Source organism: Gopherus evgoodei, chromosome 1, assembly GCF_007399415.2.
Source record: "Gopherus evgoodei ecotype Sinaloan lineage chromosome 1, rGopEvg1_v1.p, whole genome shotgun sequence".
NCBI classification, from domain to species: Eukaryota; Metazoa; Chordata; order Testudines; family Testudinidae; genus Gopherus; species Gopherus evgoodei.
Genome location: NC_044322.1, coordinates 119,685,780 through 119,692,492, shown reverse-complemented (window position 1 = coordinate 119,692,492; position 6,713 = coordinate 119,685,780).

The following is a 6,713-nucleotide window of genomic DNA, read 5'->3' as shown; positions in this document are numbered from 1 at the left end:
GTTTTTGTAAATGACACCTACTCTGACACTTTTCAACGTACCAAACACCTCAGGGAAATGGCTAAAAACTACTCCTCTGGCCAGCCACCTTATGATTGGTGGGGAGCCTTATGGAATTGGCTGCCCGGACTTGGGTGGGTTAAAAACCTCTTGGTGGGTGTTGTTGGGGCCATAGTAGTCCTTATAATACTGTGTTGCTGTATTCAGTGTGTCCCCTCCCTCATAAACTCATGCAAGTCAGTTTATTCTTTTCCCACTTCAGCTAAAAGCCTTACTCTCTTCGAATTGGCCCAGGCTGAAATTGCCAAGCGGCCCTTGAGATCTTGAAATAGGGTGTAGCTTTTTGATTAATAGTTATCTCAAAGCTACAAATGGAGGAATGTTGGGTCTAAACTTTTGGTGAACTTTGGGAAGCCAAAACACACCCAGACTGGCTGTCTCTGCATAATCCTTTCTGAACCCTTTATCGAACAAAGCACTGACCTGCAAACTACTCATGACACCCCCTTTCTCAAGTAGCCATTAGCCTTTATCTCTATGCATTTACTTGTTAAACTTGCTTTTCCTGTAAAATCTTGATTGATTATGCATGACCATTATCTTTTGTTAATCACTTTGTTTACTTCTGTGTATAAATATTGATGCTCACCCCTAATAAAGGCGCCACACTTATTCTAAAGCTTTTGGGATAGTGTGAGCCCGTTGATCAACGCATTGGTGTCTGGTCTCTGACAGAATTGTGTGCCCATACCAACTCCGCACGAACTCGGGTGCTGGAGAGGTGAGTGAGGACTTGCTTTATTACCTAACACTGGTATTGCATCATACGTGATATGAATTGTATCATGTTATTCCTAGAAGTCATGGATGATGCAATCATAACGAAGCTTACATCACTCTGCTGAACAAATTGTCCTACATCAGCTCTAGAAATCATACAGTGTCGGTGCTCTCTTATTTGTCAGTGTTTGATTTTGCAAAGGGACACATTTCTGTTTAGCCAAAGTGAGCAGAGATGTCTCCTACTTGTGTGAACAGTGCAGATAACTTCTGCTATGTCTGTGGTGAAGTGACTTTTGCATCACAAAAGCGCAGTCTAACCACTATGGTTAAGAAAGCCTATCACCTTTATTTTGGCTGCAAAATTGGAGATCAGGACAAGAGTTGGGCCCCATACATATGCTGCAACACTTGTGCAACAAATCTTCACCAGTGGTTGAACAGGAAAAGGAAATCTATGCCTTTTGCAGTACCAATGATTTGGAGAGAGCCAACAGATTATACCAGCAATTGTTACTTCTGCATGGTGCCTCCAGTTGGGAAAGGTGTGTCAAAGAAGAAAAAGTGGACTGTGCATTATCCAAACATTCCATCAGCTATACGCCCAGTACCCCACGGAGAAGGACTGCCGGTTCCTGATGCACCAGAATCATTCTCACTTGAGTCAGACGAGGAAGAGGATGAAACTTCTGGTCCTGAACCATCAATGTCACAGGACCCACATTTTCTCCCATCCTCCTCCTCTGAACCACACCTCCTAACACAAGGTGAACTGAATGACCTTGTCAGGGATTTGGAACTACCCAAGAGTAAGGCAGAGCTGTTGGGCTCCCGACTACAGCAGTGGAATCTCCTGGCAGGCTATCAGGGCAAATGGAGCCCATCAATGCTTGCAGACTATTGCTGGACAGTGACAAGAGATGCTCCATTTAATACAAGAGACAAGCCAAGAAGCGCCGAGTAGACACTGAATAGGACTAAACTATGTACATAATAGTTTTTTGCCTTTTGTTTCATAATACATTTTATTTATATAACCCTTTTGCTGATTTTTAAAGTGTTACATAAACAGGACAGGTGAAATATTATCATGTAAAGCAACCATAAACACATGAAAAGACCTAGGTTTACAATTTATGATTAAAACTCTACTATCTACACAATATACATAGACATAAAATGTAAAAACTTAAATATCTTAGAAACAGTAGCCAATCAGTTGTTTTGTCATATTTGAATTCAGCACATCAAAATACATAATAAATATCACATTTTATCTCTGAAGCAGACGACTTCTCAAAAATTGTAGACTAGTGTAATCTGCTTTGTACTGTCCGTTATCTCTTATATCCACTTAAAATCCACCTTTGGTAGTTAATAAACTTATTTCTTGTTTATAATATAACCCAGTTTATGTAATTTCTAACGGGGAGGTGAAGGGGGAAGAAGTGTGCACACCTTTCTTCACATTGAGGAAGAGGATGGATTTTTTATAAGCTTGCCCTGTGCAGATTTTTCTATACAGTGCAAGACAGTATTATTTTGGGTTTATCTCCCAAAAAGGTTTGTGCACGTGAGTGCTGGGGGAGTCCCCTCGCACAGAGCATGTGTGTGTGTGTGTGTGTGTGTGTGTTGCAAGAGACTGGTCAGCCTAATTCAGTAAAGCAAGGAGTGGGAGCCCAGGCTGATTGAGCAGGGGAGGCTCAGTTAAACCCCAGCACTTCAGGTGGCATCCCAGAAGGGGGAGGGAGTGCAACCCATGACGCATATCATGTAACTCCTGAGAGAATTCTGTACAACTGTGCGCACACAGAATTCAAATTCCCTGCAGATTTCTGCTTCCCCACAGAAAAATGACTTTGTGAAAGGGAAGCAGCAAGTGCGGTCATGTACCCTCCCCCCCAGCAGTGCGAGCATATGATGTTATTGACATGAACTGGGACCATATACATCATTGTTGCAACCAAAGTCCTGTAATGGCACCAAAACTTGTATAAAGGGGTCAAATAGGGTGTCTAAGACAAGGTTATGGTTTTCTGGTTATCATTATGCTATCTGTATACATGTATCATTTTGTAGTTGAAGTTATGCATATTGGCTCTATACTGTCTGTATTGCAAACTTATGCTGTGCTTCGGGGTGATACCCCAGAAAAGTTGGTGTCACCTTTGTCTAGCTTGCTTGATGGCCCATTACAGACCATCAGCTATACAAATGACCCATTGAGAGAAGGCAGATATGCCTTGTAACTCAGAAAAGTATGCAGGGACTTGCCCATGTGACTCCAGACTCCATTTTGCTGCCATTTTTCCACAGTAAGGACAAAGAAGTGTTCTTACACCGGGAAAAGACTATAAAAGGCTGATGCCTCATCTCCATCTTGTCTTCAATCCTGCTTCTTACTCTGGAGGGACTTTGCTACAAACGGAAGCTCTACACAAAGGACTGATGACCCATCCCAGCTGGGGATGTACTCCAGAGACTTGATTTGAACCTGCAGTTTATTCCATCACTGCTACAAGCCTGAACCAAGAACTTTGCCATTACTGTATGCAATTGATTGCATTTAACCAATTCTTGCTCTCATCTATATCTTCTTCCTTTTATGAATAAACCTTTAGATTTTAGATACTAAAGGACTGGCAACAGCGTGATTTGGGGGTAAGATCTGATTTGTATATTGACCTGGGTCTGGGGCTTGGTCCTTTGGGATCAAGAGAATCTTTTTTCTTTTACTAGGGTATTGGTTTTCATCCCCATTCATCCCCATAATGAGTGGCACTGATGTTCATACTGGGAAACTGGAGTGTCTAAGGGAATTGCTTGTATGACTTATGTTTAGCCAGCGGGGTAAAACCAAAGTCTTCTCTTGGCTGGTTTGGTTTGCCTTTGTGTGCATAGAAACCCCAGCCTTGGGCTGTAACTGCCCTGCTTTAAGCAATTTGTCCTGAATTAGCACTCTCAGTTGGGTCATCCAGAATCATAGCAGAAGTTTGAAATACAGACAGTTGTGACAGACCCAGGCCAGTGTGGTACAGGAGTCTGGTAGAGGGCAAATAGACTGGTCACTGGCTGAGTAGTTTTCTGTTCCGAGTGACTAGAGCAGGGGCTGCACTGGAGTAATCAGGAACCTGCTAGAACCAATTAAGGCAGACAGGCTGATTAGAACACCTGCAGCCAATCAAGGCAGGCTAATCAGGGCACCTGGGTTTAAAAAGGAGCTCACTCCAGTCAGGGAGAGAGGAGAGGAAGTGTGTGTGAGGAGCTGAGAGTGATAGGCTGGGCTGGGCTGGGCTGGGCTGGGCTGCTGGAGGACTACAGAGTACAAGTGTTATCAGACACCAGGAGGAAGGTCCTGTGGTGAGGATAAAGAAGGTGTTTGGAGGCCATGGAGAAGTAGCCCAGGGAGTTGTAACTGTCATGCAGCTGTTACAAGAGGCACTATAGACAGCTGCGATCCACAGGGCCCTGGGCTGGAACCCGGAGTAGAGGGTGGGCGCAGGTTCCCCCCAAACCTCCCAACTCCTGATCAGATACAGGAGGAGTTGATCCAGACTGTGGGGAAGATCACTGAGGTAAACAAATCTGCCAATAAGCGCAGGACCCACCAAGGTAGAAGAGGAACTTTGTCACACAGTATAGAGCCAATATTCATAACTTCAACTACAAAATGATATATACATATACAGATAGTATAACCATAACCAGCAAACATAACCTTGTCTTAGACACCCTATTTGACCCCCTTTATACAAGATTTGGTGCCAATACAGGACTTTGGTTGCAAAAATGATCTATACAGTCCCAATTCATGTCAATAACATCACAGAGTATATTGTTTTGGGTGCCTGGAGCAGCTGGCAGAGAAGTAAATCACTGCGGGAGGGAGGGGGTGTGGTAGCTGGGGACACCTGAGTCAGTGGCTCCTGTCCTACTAGTCCCAGGACTTCCTCTTCTCCTTCCCCTTCCCTTGCACGGAGCAGCCAGGGCTGGATCAGAACCACCCACATAAATCCCCCAGCACCACACCGCCCCTGACTGCTTCCTGCCTGAATCAAACACTGCCCCCACCAAGCCTCACCCTCTGCATTCAGAGCCTTACTGCACCCATACCCCCCTACTGAGCTCTATCCCTCCACGCCCAGACCCACCCACTGGGCTCTGACCCTCTCACTGGGCTCTGCATCTGCCTGCTCACTGCCAAGGGCCAGTGCTCCAGGGTATTTCTGGGGCAGGCCCTGCCACTGCCCTGTCAGGGGCAGCCTCACCCCTGAGTATGTGTCCTGCAGATTGATCTCCCAGCTCCATGCAGCCAGTGCCCTGTACTCCCCACTATCATGCTGGAGCTGCCACATTTATTGACAAATACAATTTGCATTTTTAAAATATTGTGCACAGAATTTTTATTTTTTTGGCACTGAATTCCCTCAGGAATAATACAAGATAGATTAACACATACTACATATCTAAACAGAGGAAAACTCCATAAGAAAAATTGTTTAACGTTCTTGCCCAAAACAACCAAATTTTATCTATTTAAAAAACTATCAAATGCTTAAAAAAAAGAAGACATTGTTTATCATTACAAATGTCCAGCCATTCTTGGGGCTTGCCTTCCAGTTAGCACTGAATATATTAATTATCCATTGGAGAAGGTAGGCAAAAGCTGGTAGTTATCTTTATCCTTACATTCATTTCCTCATTTACATGTCTTATGTTCTAGTTTATTAATCAGGTTGGCAAAAATTACTTTGATTCCCTCCATTTTAAGAGTTAAATCATCATTTTTGAGGCTATTTGGCTTTTAAAGGGCTCCAAAAGATTTCCCCCACACAAAGCAGCTACTTTTAAGAAGCTTTAAGGTTAGCTGAAAATAACTATCTAAGGGTATAACTAATTTAACTCAATATTGCATACACCAAGCTCATATTTGAGCTAGTACTTTTTCACATTTCATGAACCTCCTTGCTTGTTTTATCTTGTGTTTAGAGACATTTCTTCTTTATGCTCAGATCGACTTGATGAAAGACAGAACGTGATAAAACTGACCTCTGCAACATTACATTTTCCATAAAAGGAATATGAAGAGTTGTCACAATATTTCCCCATGATGCCTCTATATTTTGGGTACAAAGGTGCCCTGGTTGTAAGGTTCAACTATTCACAGAAAAGGTGTCTGGGTTAGGGCACCAATGCAGTTTGGAGGGGATTTTATGTTTGTTTTTAAAGTACATGCCCTTGAAAGAGCACCAAGAAATTGTTGAAGAGTTTTCTTATTAAATACAGAGTTAAGTATTGAGTATTAAAAAGCCTTTTTCAGAAATTAGTTCTTGGGTAACTAAGTTTTGGTTACAGTATGTTCTGTGTGTGCCTTACACTTTGTTACCAAGGCAGAACATGGCTTAGATAAAAAGAGTCTATGAAGTGGCAAATTGCCTGGTTTGGTCCCCTTGGAGCCATACTACAAGAACAGAAGTAAAGGAATCCCACTCTCATGAATAGTTATAAGAAAACTGAGTGGCAATATTAGGCTTGATAAACTGGTCAAAAATGCCCATTGACCACCTATTATTTGATCACACTCAAATACAGTAACTCCCAGCTTAATGTTGTAGTTATGTTCTTGAAAAATGAAACTTTAAACAAAACAATGTTAAGTGAATCCAATTTCCCCATAAGAATTAATGTAAATGTAGGAGTTAGTTTCCAGGAAAATGTTTTTGCCACACTAAAGACATTATATACATATACAGCACAAGTTTAAACAAAGTAATACAGGTATAAGTTTTAAACAACTTAATACTCTACTCAACTTGGTTGAGGTGGTGGAGTCAGTGTGTGGATTGTTTGGCTGCTCCTCCTGCTGTTCTTTCCAAAGTGCAGGAGGGTGCTCAACTGCCAGCTCTGCCCCTGGCCTGCCCCCTGCCCCTGCT